Consider the following 18,265-nt stretch of genomic DNA (forward strand, 5'->3'; position numbering starts at 1 on the left):
TGAATCCGGGACTTTGTATGCAGGCTGAATCTCTATACTTTAAATCATTTGAAATTATCATCAAGTCACTTTTTGACTTCCTAATTCCTCATTATTACTCTGATACTAAAAGAATGCATTCGAAACTCCGTCAATTTTACTATTGATATAGTGTTATTTCGAAATGCAAAATAAATTCAGTCAGATTTATTCTATCATTCGTCATGATTCGACTTCATTGCAAAGCCTGTGTTTTTCTGAAAACTCATGGAGCAATAGCCAAAAGCATGGAAGCCCTGAAACGACATTACGAATTACGTTTTACCAAATACGTTTTACGTTTTACGAATTACAAATTACTAGTTACTTGTGTTCCGTGGTACCCAGTGACAATTAAACAACTTGTGTTCCGTGGTACTCAGTGACAATTAAACAACTTGTGTTTCGTGGTACTCAGTGACAATTAAACAACTTGTGTTCCGTGGTACCCAGTGACAATTAAACAACTTGTGTTCCGTGGTACCCAGTGATAATTAAACAACTTGTGTTCTGTGGTACCCAGTGACAATTAAACAACTTGTGTTCCGTGGTACCCAGCGACAATTAAACAACTTGTGTTCCGTGGTACCCAGTGACAATTAAACAACTTGTGTTCCGTGGTACCCAGTGACAATTAAACAACTTGTGTTCCGTGGTACCCAGTGACAATTAAACAACTTGTGTTCTGTGGTACCCAGTGACAATTAAACAACTTGTGTTCTGTGGTACCCAGTGATAATTAAACAACTTGTGTTCTTTGGTACCCAGTGACAAGTGTTCTGTGGTACCCAGTGACAATTAAACAACTTGTGTTCTGTGGTACCCAGTGACAATTAAACAACTTGTGTTCTGTGGTACCCAGTGACAATTAAACAACTTGTGTTCTGTGGTACCCAGTGATAAACTATTTATCCATGTATTTTTCTATTTTATTTGGTTTTAGAATTTATTGTAAATAGGATTTGTCTCACGGCTCTACAGCTCTTCTACGAAGTTAGAAACTTGACCTTTTAAACGTTTCGGCGTGAAAGTCTTGTTGATAGGCTAAGGCGCGCACGTGACCTAACGCGCACCTGCTGGTAACGCTTTAAAGCTGAAGAAACCGGGCTTTGGCATTCGTATTTGAGCGTACATAGTACATGAATGGATAGGCATATATTAATTCGTAACCAGTATAGATCGCTTCCTGAAGACCCGAGGTACCTCGCGGTATATTGTTTGAGACTTTAGTTCGTGGTGGAGAAACCGTGACAACCTGCTCCGAAATCGTAAGTAATTTTTTGATAATTTAGGCATCTCCAAATGCCAAGCTATTCATAGTTTAATGCCAAAGCGAACATTAAAACATAATACTTCATAGTGGATTCCGATTTAGCGAGGTAGATCATAAAAAGATGAAGAAATTGACATACAATAACCCCTATTGACGAATTAGGGCTTCAGAGATTTTTTGACGCTCGTAAATTTGTACCTCGTAAGAATTCGACCGATTTTATAGAGCGGCCACTTTCCGGCCCCTAAAATGATTTCCCCTCCCATGTATTTCCTCTTGGAGTAGAATAATGGTGCTCTCCTATTTTTTTACAGAAATTTGATATATAAGAAGCCCAGAAATACCCGATGAAAAGGCCTAGAAATTTTATTTAGTGAAATGAAGTACATTTATTTGACCAGATATTTATTCTTTCATTTTTAGCATGATTAGTACTGACCGTTAGGAATGTCTGCTGCTGAGCAAGCCACTGGTAAATATATCAAATTTTTTAAACTTGAGATTAAGATTAAGGCAATATGAAAACATTAAGATGCACTATATTTCTCTTTTTACAGCATCAAAAAAGCGCTCAGTAAATCTCACTACCAAGCAAGGTGCCCATTCGAGAAAGAAGTACTTCGGAAGTTCCAGAAAAAAGCGTAGGAGTGAGTCTTATATCTATATTTTTTGGAATGTTTTTATTAAAGAATTAAAATTCATTACACATGTTAGAAATTTTGGTTATTCGTTAGTTGATTGTGAGGTTTACAAGTTTTTTTATATTTCGAACTCTGATTGAGTGACTGTCAATCAAATGACTTAAATGAAAGGATAACGACAATGAGGATAATGCAAGTATAAGTATGAGGATAATGCAGGTATGATAAATATGTTGTTCTCTATTAAACCCCTGAGGCCAGTTTCAGTTTCTCTGTTTAAGGTGGTACAGGTTTATTCGGTACAGGTTTATTTTTTACTAACATCTGCAAAAAATATGAGACAAATATTTCTGATTCTGCTCAATTCAACACATATTTCATTCAAATAATGAAGGTCTTTGAAAGGACCCATTTTCTACAATCATATTTATTCTTCCCTCTTAACATTTCCCTAGGAACAAAAACTAGGGACATAGTTGCAAATTCAACATTTGAAGAAAGCCAGAGTAGTGAATTTACGGAAAGAGAGGAAAGCTCGACTAATGACGATATTTTGCTGGAAAATCCACTCGAGATATCTGCTGTTGATGGTGTAGATGGTGTAGATTTGTCTGATATTGATGTCCTCCTCCAGTGTAGTGATCTAAATTCGGTTTCCTTATGTTCAATATCACCTGTTAAGTCTCATTGTCAATGTTCTTGTCATCCTGATTTGATTACCATGAAAGAGAAAATCGATGAATTATCCGACCAAATTCGACAGAAGAATGAAGAAATTCAAAATTTGAAAGCGAAACTTGAGCAAATTTATTCACAAGATTTATTAAAAATTGACACAGATTCATCAAACTTAGAAACATTTGAAGCTACTCCCCTTGTTACTAGTTTTCGCAGTAAAAGCAGTTGTTACACCAAATTAGAACATCCAACAATTAATTCCAGTTCAGCCTCAAAGAAAACTCTTGACTCGAGAGCAAGAAAATTGAAACTTGTTTTGGATAAATTATCCTCTATTTCATCGTCAGGCAATGATATGGCTGTAACATTATCTTGTTTCATGAAAAGGTATCCTGATTTAGTCAAAAAGGCTCTGGAGTTGGCCGGTATCGCAACTGTAAATCAATTAGATCCAACTCAAGTAATAGAATTGAAATTAAATTTGAGACTACCGATGAATAAGTTACTTGAACTTAAAAAAATCTTGAAACATTACAATATTCAGATTTTTCCGTCTAGTCGAAATATTAGACAAGAGCTTGCAGCCAGACAAGAGTCGTTTTCTACATTCATTGAAGCTGGTGAAATAGAACTGGAAATTAATAGCAGAACGCATGAAAAGCAATTGTCAGCGTTTGTTTCTGTGACATCAATAGAGCTATTAATACAAAAGTCAGTAGAAAAACTGATAATGAAAAATCAGTTAAATAGGTCCCCAGAATTTCATGACGAAATATGGGCAAAGATCGGGGTGGATAAAGGGGGCGGTAGTACAAAGATGGTACTAGCCATCATAAACGGACCATCCCCGAATAGTCCAGATCAAACGCATTTGATCAGTTTTTATGAAGGGGTTGACTGTTTGGAGAATTTGAATAAGGTTTTTGGAAAATTCCAGGGTGAAATTTCAACTGTCAAAACCATCATCGTTTTTGATCAAGAAATTACCGTTAGACTATTTCTAATGGGGGACCTTCATTTCCTTTGCCAGATGATGGGCCATCAAGGCAGCGCATCATCTTATCCATGCCTATGGTGTGAGGTAACACTCCATGATTTGCGCAAAAAAGATGCAACACCTCATACCCCAACATTCAAGCAGTACCAATCGCGTTCAATCGGGTCCTATTTAAGGAATGCACAAACTGCTGAAGCTACACCACGGGTTATTGGTGCGGAGACACAAAATATTCAAAGTAGTATGCTTTTCAAGCCCTCTGATTTAGGCCATCTAGTTCCTCCTGGTCTCCATGTTTCTCTTGGCTTAGGGTTAATGTTCTTCGAGATGCTAGAAAAACGTTGTTGTGAACTTGATGAATCTTCCCTCGGAGAACGTTTTCCCGAGCAATGGGAAGCATGGAGAGCAGCTTCAGCATCTGTAACTAGCTTGCAGGATGAACTGGATAGCCTAAAACAGAAGTTACAATCTTGTCAAGAGCTAGTCGACTTATTGAAAAATGCAAAGAAAAAACGCTCTAGTCCATTAAACTGTGGGGCGCCGATTTGTATAATTCGTTCTATTGAGAATCCGCAGCCACATATATATTTGTATTGCACGAACTGCGAAGCACCATACCACAGCCAATGTGTTCAATCTGTATATGATCCTGATATTTCTGATAGCGATTTCCTTTGTTTGAAATGTCGGCCACTTGCGGACAAAAAAATAACACCGGATAAATTCCTGAAACAAGCAGAAGAAAACATGAGCAAAATCAAAGATATAGAAATTCCATCAATAAAAGTACTGTTAAATCCGAGAAGAACCAAGCTTAACCAAATATATAAGGACATAACCTTAGAGATGGGACCAATACAAAAAGATCTAAATGAAAATCTTAAAAAGATAGGAGTCGACAGACAGGCATATCACTCGAATAGCTTTGTAGGAAACCATGTACACAAGTTGTTTAAAAAGGATGAGGAAAATGGAATTAACAATCCACAAATACTATTATCCTGTCTCAACAATTATCCGAATGACCGAAAGTTATTTTTGGATCTTTTCGAGAAGTTTCAAGATATCTATCAAGTATATTCAGCTTGTCGGTTTTTGTCCGAACCTGAAATAGAACATGTAGTGAACAGTATTCATGAATTTGGTACATGGTTTCCTCAAAATTTCCCCACGGCGAATATAACTCCCAAATTGCATGTTTTGATCTATCACGTGCCTGAATTCATCCAAACATGGAAGTCATTGGGGCTCTTTGGAGAGCAGGGGCTTGAAAGCAAGCATGCGAGTATGAACCAAGATGCCAGAATCTATTCCTGTTTGCGGAACAGAGTAGTCCGCACAAAATTAATGTTTTTGAATCAAGGTCTCTACTCAACAAAATCACTGCACTTACACAAAATAATCCGGAAGTGTAACTGTGGAGGATTCTTCAAGAAAATGTCACCATCGAGTAATACACGAACTTGCCAGAAATGTAGCAATGTCAGTGATCAGGTTTAACCTATAATGAGAAATATTTCTTCATGAGCTGAATATGCATTGATATAAGTTTATTCATCATACTTGTTATAATGTTTAAAAACTTAAAATGCCGAAAATTTTGAGGAACTGTACCTTCGAAGCTAGCTTCCCAATCAGTTCCAGATTCTCTAATTAGTTTTTGTTCTATGATGTAAATCACTGTTGCACGTCATAAATTTATGTAATTTCTGAAAAATAAAAGAAAAAACAAGCTGAAACTTATAACCAGTTTTAGTTCATACTTAATTACTGATTCTCATTGACAGCCCTGCCTGATTCGGTCTTAAGTGATGACGAGAGATAAAACAAAATAGGGAGGGCAAGGGAGAGAGATGTAGCCTACAGCCAGCAAGCCTCTGATAGGCCTACCGCCCGCCCGCATCAGTATTAAGCTAGGGACACACGAGCGCTAGCGAATTCGCCGGCGAATTCATACACCCGATCGCCGGTGTAAATAATCGGCCGAAAATATTAAACATGTTTGATACGGGCGATTCGCCGGGCGATCGAGTCGGCCGACGAAATCGTCGTCGCCGTGAGTGGCCACACGAGCGAATTTTTCGGGCGATTTATAAATTCGCCGCGATCGGGCGAAAATACGCTTGTGTGCCGCTACATTTAAGGATTTTGACAGTATAGAAAGTATGGCGGTTTATAGAGGATAATTAACTATACATTTGAATAGACGTGTACTACAAATGAATGGAGTTTGTGGACGTGATGTATAGGTAGGCTAGTAGCCTAGGCTATCGGCAGCAAATCGAACGAAGGTGCATACATTCTGGCCTCATATTTTGTTTATTCATATAGCAATAAAGTACTTACCGTGGGTGAACTCATGCTTTATCCTTTATACGTGATTTGATCAGCGGCAGTTTTCAATAAAACTAATTGAATTTGGATTGAATCGCTTTCCGGTGACAAGCTGTCGTTTCATTCTTCCATTTGAAAGCATGATGATCTTAAAACAATAGTAACCGTCGTATCCTAATAGTTGATCATTGTTATTTGGTAGGAAAACACATTTTTGGGTGTAATTTAAAGACATATTCATCTTCTCTAGCTGTCATCACTTTTTGTTTACAATCCGCCATGATGTACGGTCACATGACTCCGCACGAAATCTAATTTTATAAAATACCGTAATATCAATTTATTTATGAAAAGAAAGTTTAAATATCGTATATTAGCAAAATACAATTGAATATTCATCACAAGACTAATAAAATATAGCTTACAAACTTATTTAATATGAATCGGAAATCATCGACAAACGCCGATGACTCCGCTGGCTGAATATGCTACAGGTGCGCGTTCGCATACTAAGTAGGGTCAAGGTTGCTTCAAGTTTCCTCGCTGTACAGCCGTGGTCTATAATAATGATAATAATGGTTACTGAAAAAAGGGATGTTCAAGGGTATAAATCGCAGTGGTCGATCGTGTTCGAATCCGCAATTTCTGCCACTCTCAGTCTACGGCCGCGGTGCCTACAACTTATTTCGCTTTCGAGGTCATGTGTTTTATCTTACATACCATAATACGGTTGATAACGATTCTTTTTCTAAATTTCTTTTTCGAATGATTATCACGTGATCGTGATCGTGATTATTATCACGTGATATTTTAACTACGAAAATCCGACCGAGCAGACGGCGTTTAATTCACCGTACTCTGCTAATACGGTGTGTTGACCACGATCGCCGCTAGGTGGCGCTTGCGTGTGAAATAATCTTCGTTTTTCGAGCATTTCATGAAATTAAATGATTTAGGCGAGACACAGGACAAGCACGATATTGTTGACAATCAGCTGCCTATCTATGATAATCATATTCTGAACCGCGAGATAGATACTGATGAAGTAATAAAAGCGATCTCGCTACTTAAGAATAAAAAGGCATCTGGCATCGACGGGATAACAAATGAATTGCTAAAAGTCAACCGATATCCCTATTTAGTTGATATTTTGCAAAACCTATTCAATCTTGTTCTAAGGACTGGCCATGTACCGGATACTTGGTCGATTGGGGTGATCAAACCGATCTACAAGAACAAAGGTGATCCCGACGATCCCGATAATTACAGAGGCATCACTCTAGTGAGCTGCCTAGGAAAACTGTTTACGAGCATATTGAATCAGAGACTATCTCTATTTTTAGATGCAAACAATATTATAAGTGAAGCCAAGGGTGGTTTCAGATCTAAATACTCGACAGTTGATCATATCTACACTCTTAAAACCATTGTTGAACTGTACCTTGGCCAGGGGAGAAGACTGTTCTGTGCGTTCGTAGATTTTAAAAAGGCATTTGATTCAATCTGTAGAGTAACTCTTTGGAAGAAACTAATTAGTAATTGTATTACAGGAAACTTCCTGAACGTTATTAAAAGCATGTACGACTCTGTAAAATCGTGCGTAAAATATAATGGCAATACCTCACAATATTTCACTGCCGGCAGAGGTTTGAGACAGGGCGAAAATCTATCACCAATCCTATTTTCACTCTATTTAAATGATATAGAGGCATTTTTCGTGGGTAATGGTAATCCAACTCTCTCATTTATAGAAAAGCTGAATTCGGACTGCGATCATGATCTTGACACCCTGTTAAATCTATTTATTATTTTGTATGCAGATGACACAGTTATCTTAGCTGAGGATGAAAATTCACTGCAGTCGCAGCTGGATACTTTGTATGCATATTGTTTAGAAAACGATTTAACGGTTAATATCGATAAAACTAAAGTTTTAATTTTTGCAAGAAGTAAATGTAGGATCAAGATAGATACAAAGTTTATGTTTGGCACAGATGAGTGTTGAATATTGTAAGCAAGCTTATCTGTATATCCTGTTGTTACGGTTTATGGTCGAGTTAGTTCACGGTTTATTACTCACATTATTTGTACCTTATATAAATACAGTATTGGGAATAAATTCTATGTCATTTTTGTATCTGCGATATACGTGGTGTGTTGTTGGTCTTTGGTGCGCCCGTTTAAGGGCCCGACTGTCGCAGAGTTTTCTACATTTTTGGTCCCTCGAGCCCTCGAGCCTGGCAGTACGTGATGGCGGAAGACAGACGACAAAGCGAAGGCTACAAAGGCCTTGTGCGGAAGAGGACAGCCCAGCGGGGACAAGTCACGATGATTTTGAATGACGCAGATTCGGTGGTCAATTCAAGAACAACTCAGGCGCCGGACATCGCGAAACTCGAACGATTAGTGCAGCGACTCGAGAGCAAGATCACGCTTCTGACTGACATAAATGAAGAAATGTTGGTGATGATGAAAGATGACAGCGTCTACATGCAAGTTTCTAATGAAGCAGAAGAGGCCATTTCGAATGCCACTGATCGTAAGTTGTTTTATGAACAATATTTGAAGAATACGACGTTAACCGCTACTAAAGTTAGAACTGAAGGATTTCGGAAATCCACACTTCCGACGCTTAAATTGCCCACGTTTACTGGGAATCTGCTTGAATGGTCTACCTTTTGGGGGTTGTTTGAATCAACAGTGCATAATAATTCAGCGTTTTCTAACATTGAGAAATATAGTTATTTGCTCGGTCAAATTAGTGGTGACGCTGTATTGATGGTCTTCCTATGACTTCAGAAAACTATGATAGTGCCGTTGAATTATTACAAAATCGTTTTGGTCAGACGCACCGTTTGTCAAAAGCATATTTGCAGGCTTTAACTGAATTGAATCCGCCAACAACTGAAGTTTCGTCATTAAGGCGTTTTTATGATAGTTCTGAAACGTATATTCGACATCTCGGTTCAATTGGTATTTCTACTGAATCCTACGGCGTGATGCTTGTTCCAGCTATGTTGGACAAGTTACCTTACGATGTTAAAATGTCTATGGCAATTATGTATAATAAACCTGATAGTGATTGGTGTTTATCTGAGCTCAGAGAAGCTTTACTTGTTCAAATTCAATTAAAGGAATCATGCATGTCACCAGAAACGAACGCGCCTATTCAATCGTTGCATTTAAATATCAATTCAAAACAATCTGTTAATTCGAAACCCGTCAGGAATGTTACTCGAAACTGCGTGTACTGTTGTAAATCTCATTTGCCATCAGATTGTTTTTATGTTACCGACGTTAGGAAGAGAAAGGACATCGTTCAAAAGGCAGGCTTATGTTTTAATTGCCTTGGAAAGCATAGAGTGAGTAATTGTCGGTCGGAAGTTTTATGTAAGTTTTGCAAAAAACGACACCACAGTAGTTTGTATTTTGCCGTATCCCGCATGTGGCCTGGTACCGGAAATCAGGCTGACATGAGCTTTAGTGAACCGGGTAGAGTTAAGCAAAGAAGATTAATCGTATCTAATTCAGCAACTCAAACTAATTCAGTGGTTGAAGGTGGAACCTGCCAATCAAACCAAAATATATCCTTGATAGAATTTGAAACCACAGCTGTAACGACTAATGCTAAGTTATTAGATACTGTTATGTTAAAAACTGCGGTGACGGAAGTTTCCGGTACTGATAAAACAATCATTGCTAATTTGCTTTTTGACGATGGGGCGCAACGGACGTTTATTACGTCTCAATTAGCCAAAGATTTAGGGCTTCCAATCACTAGGAAAGAGACAGTAAGCATATCTGTTTTTGGTTCTGATAAACGTAGTGTACATCATTTGGATTTGGTTACATTGAATGTCCGTTGCAATGACAGCTGTGTAGTTGTAAAAGCATTGGTAGTACCCGAAATTACTCAGCCTATATCGGTGAATACTGCATTCAGAGATATTCCAGAATTTAAATCGCTGCAGTTTGCGGACACTGTAAATTCTGACAAGATTAATGTTCAGGTGTTAATCGGGTCGGATTTTTATTATGATTTTGTGACCGGTCATATTGTTAAGTCGTCTGTTGGTCCTGTAGCAATTAGTTCGAAATTGGGCTATTTGGTTTGTGGTCCGGTTGGTATTTTTGCTGATCGTCCTGTAGCTGTAATGAGTGTATTAACAAGCGCAGGAAAAACGCCGGAATCAGTTGGTGATTTTTGGTCATTGGAGAACACTGGAATTATGCCAAATTCATCGTTTGATAATGATAAAGAATTTGTTACATATTATTGCACGGATTATATTGAAAAGCATGACAATACATACTACGCTAAATTGCCATGGCGTGAAAATCATCCAGTTCTGCCGTCAAATTTTGACGTGATAGTGAATAGAACGCATTCAACTATTGATAGATTAAGGAAATCTCCTGAGATGTTGGGAAAGTATTCGGACATCATTGTTGATCAGCTTTCAAAGAATTTCATCGAAAAGGTTTCCGAATCTGAATTAGATAATTCTAATGTTAAACACTACTTAGCTCATCACCCAGTATTCAAACAGTCAGTGACGACGCCTGTGCGTATCGTATTCGACTGTAGTTTTAGTGTAGGCGATAATCCTAGTTTAAATGACTGTTTGAATAGTGGCCCTTCGTTGTTCAATGAAATAATTCAAATACTCATGAGATTTCGCTTCGGTAAAATAGGTCTAGCTGCTGATATAGAAAAAGCTTTTCTACAGATTGGGTTACACCCTCGGGATCGTGACGTGACTAGATTTTTTTGGCCTAAAGATCCAACCGATCCGAATTCACCCTTGGAGGTATACCGTTTTAAACGGGTTTTGTTTGGTGCGACATGCTCGCCTTTCATTTTAAACAGTACAGTTTTGTTCCATTTACAGAATAATTTGAATTCTGTTACCAACGATTTGATACACAACATTTACATGGATAATGTAGTTTCCTCCGTAGATTATGAGGAACAGGCCTTGGAATATTATTCACGATCGCGAGATGTGCTCGCTGAAGGTCATTTCAATTTACGTTCCTGGTCTTCGAACTGTTCTCTATTGAGGGAACACGCTCGAAGTGATGGCGTCTTAGAGAAGTCATTAACTGTAGACATTTTAGGTGTTACTTGGGATACAGAATCCGATTGTCTATCATTGAAATCTAGATCCATAAATACCCTAGAACCCGGTACACCTATCACGAAACGCACAGTAACGAGAGACATGAGTAAGATCTATGATCCATTAGGGTTTTTCACCCCAGTAACTGTTAAAATAAAGGTCTTTGTTCAGAGTCTTTGGAAGGATTCTTACGACTGGGACGATCCCCTGCCAGACGTTTTGTGTTCTCGGTGGAGAGAAATAGCTGGTGACCTAAGCAATCTTCCAGAAATCTCGTTACCTCGATGTTACTTTGCCGGTCGTGATCAAAATGCACAGCTAGAATTACATACGTTTGCTGATGCCAGTAAATCTGCGTATGGGGCTGTTTCATATTTGAAGTGTGGTGATGAATGTATCTTGATTTCTTCTAAATCACGGGTAGCTCCTAACAAAGAAACTACTATTCCAAGGTTAGAATTAATTGCAGCATTGATAGCGTCAAGGTTGACTGATTATATTTGTACCGCTTTAAAGGCAAATGCTCCAAATATCGATGTATATATGTACACAGACAGCCAGATCGTGTTATCATGGCTTAAGTCTAAAAAGAAATTAAGTGAATTCATTAGGAATAGAGTGTATGGAATAAGATCTTTGGTTGAGAGTACACGCTGGTATTATTGTAGGTCTGATGAAAATCCTGCTGATTTGCTCACTCGAGGTGTTGATTGTTCTAAACTACGTGAGTTGTATCAATTCTGGTTCCATGGTCCAGACTGGCTTATTAGTAATATTAGGCCGGAGTACCTTTCGATGGCCATTGATGATTCTGAAATCCATGTTATGTCCACTGATTCTGATGCCGATGTTTTCGATGCACCGTTACCGTTTGTTGATTAAAATTGTTTTTCTTCTATTGTTAGTTTGTTACGACTGTCTTCACTGGTGTTTCGATTCATCAACAACTGCAGAGCCGGAGTTACCCCGAGGCTTCACGGTAGAATTACAGCGGAAGAAATGCATTCCGCAGAATATTGGTGGATAAAATTCATTCAAGATTCTGAGTTTCCAAAGGTACGCGAACCATTGACGAAGGTTCAGGGTAACAAAGGTTCTTGCTTGGCCATTGTCAATCAATTACAATTATATATAGGTAACGATAATTTGATAAGATGTAGAGGGAGATTGCAAAATGCTCCTATCATCGATTCTGCTAAGACTCCAATATTACTCCCAAAATATCATTACCTTACTCGTTTGATAGTGTACAGAGAGCATTGTTACAACTTCCATTCTGGAGTTAATTCTACTATCGCACAACTCAGAGAGGTCTATTGGATTCCGCAGATTCGACAACTTGTAAAGAATATACTTGAAAATGTGTTGTATGTCGCAAATTATCATGTAAACCTTACAGGCTCCCAGATCCTCAACCCTTGCCTATATCTCGAATCACAGAAGTACCATGCTTTCATTTTACAGGCGTGGATTATCTGGGGCCTTTGTTCGTAAGATCGAAAAGTGGAGATTATGTGAAAACACACATTTGTTTGTTTACATGCGCGGTGAGCCGTGCAGTTCATTTGGAGCTTGTGTCAGATCTTACTACAGAACAATTCATATTAGCATTTAAGAGATTTGTGTCACGTAGGTCCGTACCTAGACAGCTCATTTCTGATAATGCATCTACGTTCACTTGTGCTAATGATATTCTGATCCGCATTTTTTCTGCAGTAGAATTTTCGACATATTCATCCCAACAAGGGATTATTTGGAAATTCATTCCAAAACGTGCGCCGTGGCACGGCGGATTTTATGAACGATTAGTATCTTTGGTGAAATCATCAATTTATAAGGTGCTAGGTAGAACCTCCGTGACATTTGATGAGTTGCATACTTTAGTTACGCAGATTGAAAGTCGATTAAATCAATTACGTATATATCTGATGATGTACGCGACCCGGAACCTCTGACTCCGTCCATGCTCCTTTGTGGACACCGTCTTACTTCTGTTCCGGTTGCAGATTTTGATAATACTGATCCAGACTTTCGTGTTGATAATGAGAAATTTGTGAAAAGATATAATTATTTGGATTCATTGATTACACAATTTTGGAATAGATGGAAGGGTGAATATGTGTTAAGTTTACGTGAGTTTCACCGTACTACGGGCCATAATTGTTGTGATATGAAGGTCGGTTCAGTAGTTCAAATTCACGATAGCGGTCCTCGTTTAAGGTGGCGTCTAGGTGTAGTTACTGAATTACATCGAGGAAACGATGGCCACGTGAGATCCGCATCTCTTAAAACATCAACCGGATTTACGAATAGAGCTATAAGTTGTTTGTATCCGTTAGAGGTTTGCGCTAAGGAACCCGTAATAAGTTCTTCAGTGAGTGATGCTCCAGTATCAACACGTCCGAAGAGAGCAGCGGCAGTTGCAGCAGAAGCAAAAATTCGTCAACTTTCGCGCCGGGCGGAGGAGTCGGATGATGATTAATTGCGCTCTTGAAATATTTATAATACTTGCTGTTAAAATCGAATTTAATTATTGTATGTATATCTGTATTTTTTATTTGAGGTAAACTAGAATGGTGTAAGAAAATGAAATTGTAATATCAAATTTGAGATTTATATTTTGCGGCGGGAGAAATGTTGAATATTGTAAGCAAGCTTATCTGTATATCCTGTTGTTACGGTTTATGGTCGAGTTAGTTCACGGTTTATTACTCACATTATTTGTACCTTATATAAATACAGTATTGGGAATAAATTCTATGTCATTTTTGTATCTGCGATATACGTGTGTGTGTTGTTGGTCTTTGGTGCGCCCGTTTAAGGGCCCGACTGTCGCAGAGTTTTCTACAATGAGATTGAGATCGTTGAGGACTATCTATACCTGGGAGTTAAGTTCAATTGGAATGGCAGCTTCGCCAAAGCAAAAAAATAACTATATGACAAGGCAATGAGAGCAATGTTCTCGGTAATACAAAAAGGCAGACGCTTGAAGCTCCCGATAGATGTTATGCTGAAACTATTTGATATGTGCGTCGCACCCGTTGCGTTATATGGTTGTGAGATATGGGGCTTTGAAAGCCTCGATTTATTAGAGAGTCTGCACTGTACGTTTTGCAAAATTATTATGAAAGTGTCAAAATGTTCGCACAACCTGCAGGTATTAGCTGAACTTGGGCGGTACCCCATGAGTATCGAGGTAAAACGGAGGATGGTAAACTTTTGGCTTAAAACTGTTACCGGCAAAGAATCAAAACTTAATGCAATCCTGTACCGTATATCCCTCAATCTGTATGTACGCGAAAAACACAAGTCCCCTTGGTTATTGTATATAAAGAAAATATTTGACGACATTGGCTTATCTTACATATGGTTACAGCAATACATGGAAAATTATAAAACGCTCTCCAAGTACGTGAAACAAGTCCTCCGTGACCAACACGTACAAGAAATGCTTCAAAAAGTGAATGACGATCAGCAGTATGTTAATTTCAAACTATATAAGAACGATGTTAGGCTTGAAAAATATATAACTCAACTTGATGGAAGTCTTGTGCATAGCTTATTCGAATTCAGAATTGGTTCCTATTTATTACCGGTAAATAATCGATCGAACGCTCATATAGACCGAAGTGAAAGACTGTGCCCTGCCTGTAACACCGTAGGAGATGAGCTTCACTTCATTTATGACTGCACTTTGCTAAGTGATCTGCGTGATAATTCCATCCATTTAAGTATGTCCAGAAACTTGGAAATATTAAGGAATCCTACCCCACAATTAGCTAGATTTATCCAGTTAGGTTTAAGTTTATACAGATCCCTCCAGTGAATTGTGTATATACGTGTGATATATCTTGCTGTATATAATGCAATCTCTGTACTTGCTTAGTTTGTAAATAGTTTTATTACTGAAAGTTTGATATTAAATTTTGTTAATTCCTATTTTGTTTTGTATATATGTATATAATTCTGTTCATGTTTTGTAAATTTTTATATTCCATATTTTGTATTCAATCTTGTCTCCACGTACCATCTTATGGTTGGAGTGAAATAAATATCTTATCTTATCTTAACTCGCTCGAGTTTGACCCAGGCCGTACTATCACTGAGAACCGAAGTGATACCACGTTCTATTGTAGAAATCGAGGCTTCCGATTGTGGCAAGCCGGGATCCAACCGGTTACACATGTTTTGTGATATTATAATTCCATTTGTGGCAAGTGAGGATGCACCGTGTCGCTAGTTTGCATTAGGAACAGATGCCCACAAAAAATATTTCAACTTTATTTAATGAATGATTGATTTTTAGGCTTCGGTAATACATTTTCTGAGATAGTGTAACATGCTGTGATAGAGGCCGTCCACACATCTGAATTCGTCTGCCCGTCGGTGTTGGAGACACGCAGTACAACACAACAAAATGTAACGGGGGCTTTAAAAACTTCGATTGTCCGTCGTGTAAATTACTTGTTTGCGAACAGTATATGTGCTTGTTACCAATCTTATAAAATGGCAATTACATTCCAGACTTCTCGCAGAAGTGTTTATACCATCATGACGACGACGTCTATAATCGTAAACCAATTGATTAAAAGATGATCAATTTTCGATGGGACGATGGTGTAGTGCGAGCCTAATTTGCATACACAGATGAATGGTGGAGACATAACAATTGAAAATGAAACATTGAAATCGCATTCTCCTTCCATCTTTCTAACCAGGGCAGCTCGATAGCGATAAGTCAATATCCGATATTTTCAGAGTTCGCGAGAGATAGATTATTCCAAACCCAGCCCACTGCAGGCTTTCGAAAAATATGAATGATTCGGATGTGACAAATGGAGCTACAAGGCCGAACGACATCCTCAATGCGCGTGCGGTAACTCTAACGTGTTGGCAGCGTGTTTGACTCTAACGTGTTTGATTCTTTTTGATTAACGACCTTTACCAATTCGTGAACATTTAATCGCAATCAACGCCAAAATTAAGATAGCGTTTACACTGACAAGCGTGAATGATACAAAACAGGTTCTGGGACCTTGACCTTCGACCTACAGGACCCGAAATGTAATAAGTTATTGACCCTACTCTTAGTCTTTAGGATAACCCATCCAAAAAATGGCACCAAATTATCTTCAATCCATGAGATAGAGCCCGGAAATGAAAAATACATAACAGCTTCTAGTAACCTCATAGTAACCTTGACTTTGACCAATACGACCAGGAATCTAATCAGTTACCCACGGTCCCTAGGACAACCCATCCATAGAATTTCAGTTAGTTATCCTATACCGTTTATGAGTTAGAGCCCGTAAATGAAATTCGCAAAATGGCTTCCTGTGACGTTGACCTTGGATGTAACAGGACCCAAAATCTAATCAGTTACTAACCACATATAGTACAACACAACTGTTGAATTTGAAGAAATTTTGTCGTTTAGCTGCTATGACACGGAAACCACTGCGTACAGGCGGACGACGAATTTAATACAGTATGCCTCCCCCCGCAACGCGAGGAATAACCCGCGGGAGGCTTTCACCCAATCCCCTTCCGAGGGTTATTCTAATTTAAATAACTATCGAAATTTTGAGATGCTCCCTTATTGCTATGTCTTTATCCTGACCCAAGCATAACTGTATTTCTTTTTTCAGCTTTACAACTGATTCCACTTAATTTAATAATTCCATTTTGGTGTTAGTACTGGATTGTTGTTGACACCAATATTAGCCAGACGTGTTATCCATGAGTGCGTCACCTGTCGACGTTAACGAGTGAAGCCACTACAGCAACGAATGGCCGACCTATCAAACTTTCGGCTGACGCCATTCAGCCGACCGTTCAAGACAACGATTGTTAATAACCTTGGACCAGTCCTCGTGACGTTGAACCGTAATACGACAACCAAGGACAATTGTGCGGTATTCGTTTGGGCTTGCTACGAGCTGTACATTTAATCTCTGTCCGAGACTTGTCGACGTCAGCATTTATGCCAGCTTTCGAACGATTCGCTAGCACACGTGGTGCCCCCGCTATTATCGTTCGTGACGGCGCAACTTGTTTAGGAGGAGCAGATAACGAATTCCGTTAGTTGCAGTTTAGCCTAGATCGGGAAAAACTTCAAACTTACACGCGGAAGTACGATGTCCAGTGGAAGCTTGCTCCACCCACAGGACCACGTCATCAGGGTCTGGTTAAACGCATGGTGCAAGAAGTGAAGAAATCCGTGAGACATATCGTCAAAGCCGACAACCTAACATTTGAATGGGAGAAGTCTTCTCGATTATTGCCGGGCTACTGAATAGTCGCCAAATCGCCACTGTATCGCCTTCGCCTCTAGACGAGCCATCGATTACTTCCAAGCATTTTCTCGTTGGGCGAGGTTATTAACATAGTGTGCAAACGCCGTTTGAAGACTACGTTAGTAATACCCAAGCAAAGAAGAGAACTTTGCAAGATGATGGTGGACGGTTCCTGGTGAATGGTGTTTCGGTTTTTGGAACTGAACATAGTGTCATATTAAACCAACACAGTGCACACGATGACGAGGAACAGCCTAGGTTCGGACTTGATGCTGACGCTGAATTCATAAATAACAGGGATGCAAATCCCAGAATTGATTTCGATTGGTCCCAATACTTCATTGAGGTTGATCAGGGGATTAACAGGTTCAGACCTGAATAAAGCTACAGCAACAACATACCATAACATAATATGAATGTATCATTAAGTTATACCGATATGATAAATAAACGAACAGCTGCAACGCGATTTAAAACGTTATAAACTATTTGCATATGAAAACCATAACAAATCATATTCTATCATATATTCGTAAATCCTGATCTGAATATGCACACGTGTCCCCGAGCTTTCACTGGCCATTTTACATGGTATAATACGAAGGTGATTTTGGGTGAAACTAGTGTCTCCAGTTAACTTAAGCATTACTTAGGAGCTACTGAACCTATATAAACAAACTATACACCAAATTTGAGATACGAAATGGGGATTAATTTCAGAGTTCCTGGGTTCAGATTGGTGCGTTGAGGTCATGTGACCTAAGTCAGCAATCTTGGATTCGAAATTACCATGCACAATTTCTGGAATAGAAGCCTGGAAAAATAGTAATCCTCAAAATAGAGCAAATTTCCACACAGATATAGATAACTACACTTCTTTTCTTTGATACGATGATAAAAGAAAT

General features: G+C 38.7%; 2 long non-coding RNA genes across 2 annotated transcripts; one reads left to right on the plus strand and one right to left on the minus strand.

Annotated features, from left to right (window-relative positions):
- Positions 1 to 1,257: 1,257 nt before the first annotated feature.
- LOC141909479 (uncharacterized) lies at positions 1,258 to 1,984 on the plus strand. Its single transcript, XR_012619745.1, has 3 exons — positions 1,258 to 1,286; positions 1,715 to 1,763; positions 1,849 to 1,984. It is a non-coding gene; the product is annotated as an uncharacterized LOC141909479 (long non-coding RNA).
- Positions 1,985 to 2,737: 753 nt separating this feature from the next.
- LOC141909737 (uncharacterized) lies at positions 2,738 to 6,495 on the minus strand. The gene is made up of 5 exons (XR_012619786.1): positions 6,367 to 6,495; positions 5,954 to 6,252; positions 5,222 to 5,316; positions 5,001 to 5,108; positions 2,738 to 4,333 (listed from the first exon to the last, which is right to left on the minus strand). It is a non-coding gene; the product is annotated as an uncharacterized LOC141909737 (long non-coding RNA).
- Positions 6,496 to 18,265: the final 11,770 nt, after the last annotated feature.

The sequence above is a fragment of the Tubulanus polymorphus genome, chromosome 8, assembly GCF_964204645.1.
Source record: "Tubulanus polymorphus chromosome 8, tnTubPoly1.2, whole genome shotgun sequence".
NCBI lineage: Eukaryota > Metazoa > Nemertea > Palaeonemertea > Tubulaniformes > Tubulanidae > Tubulanus > Tubulanus polymorphus.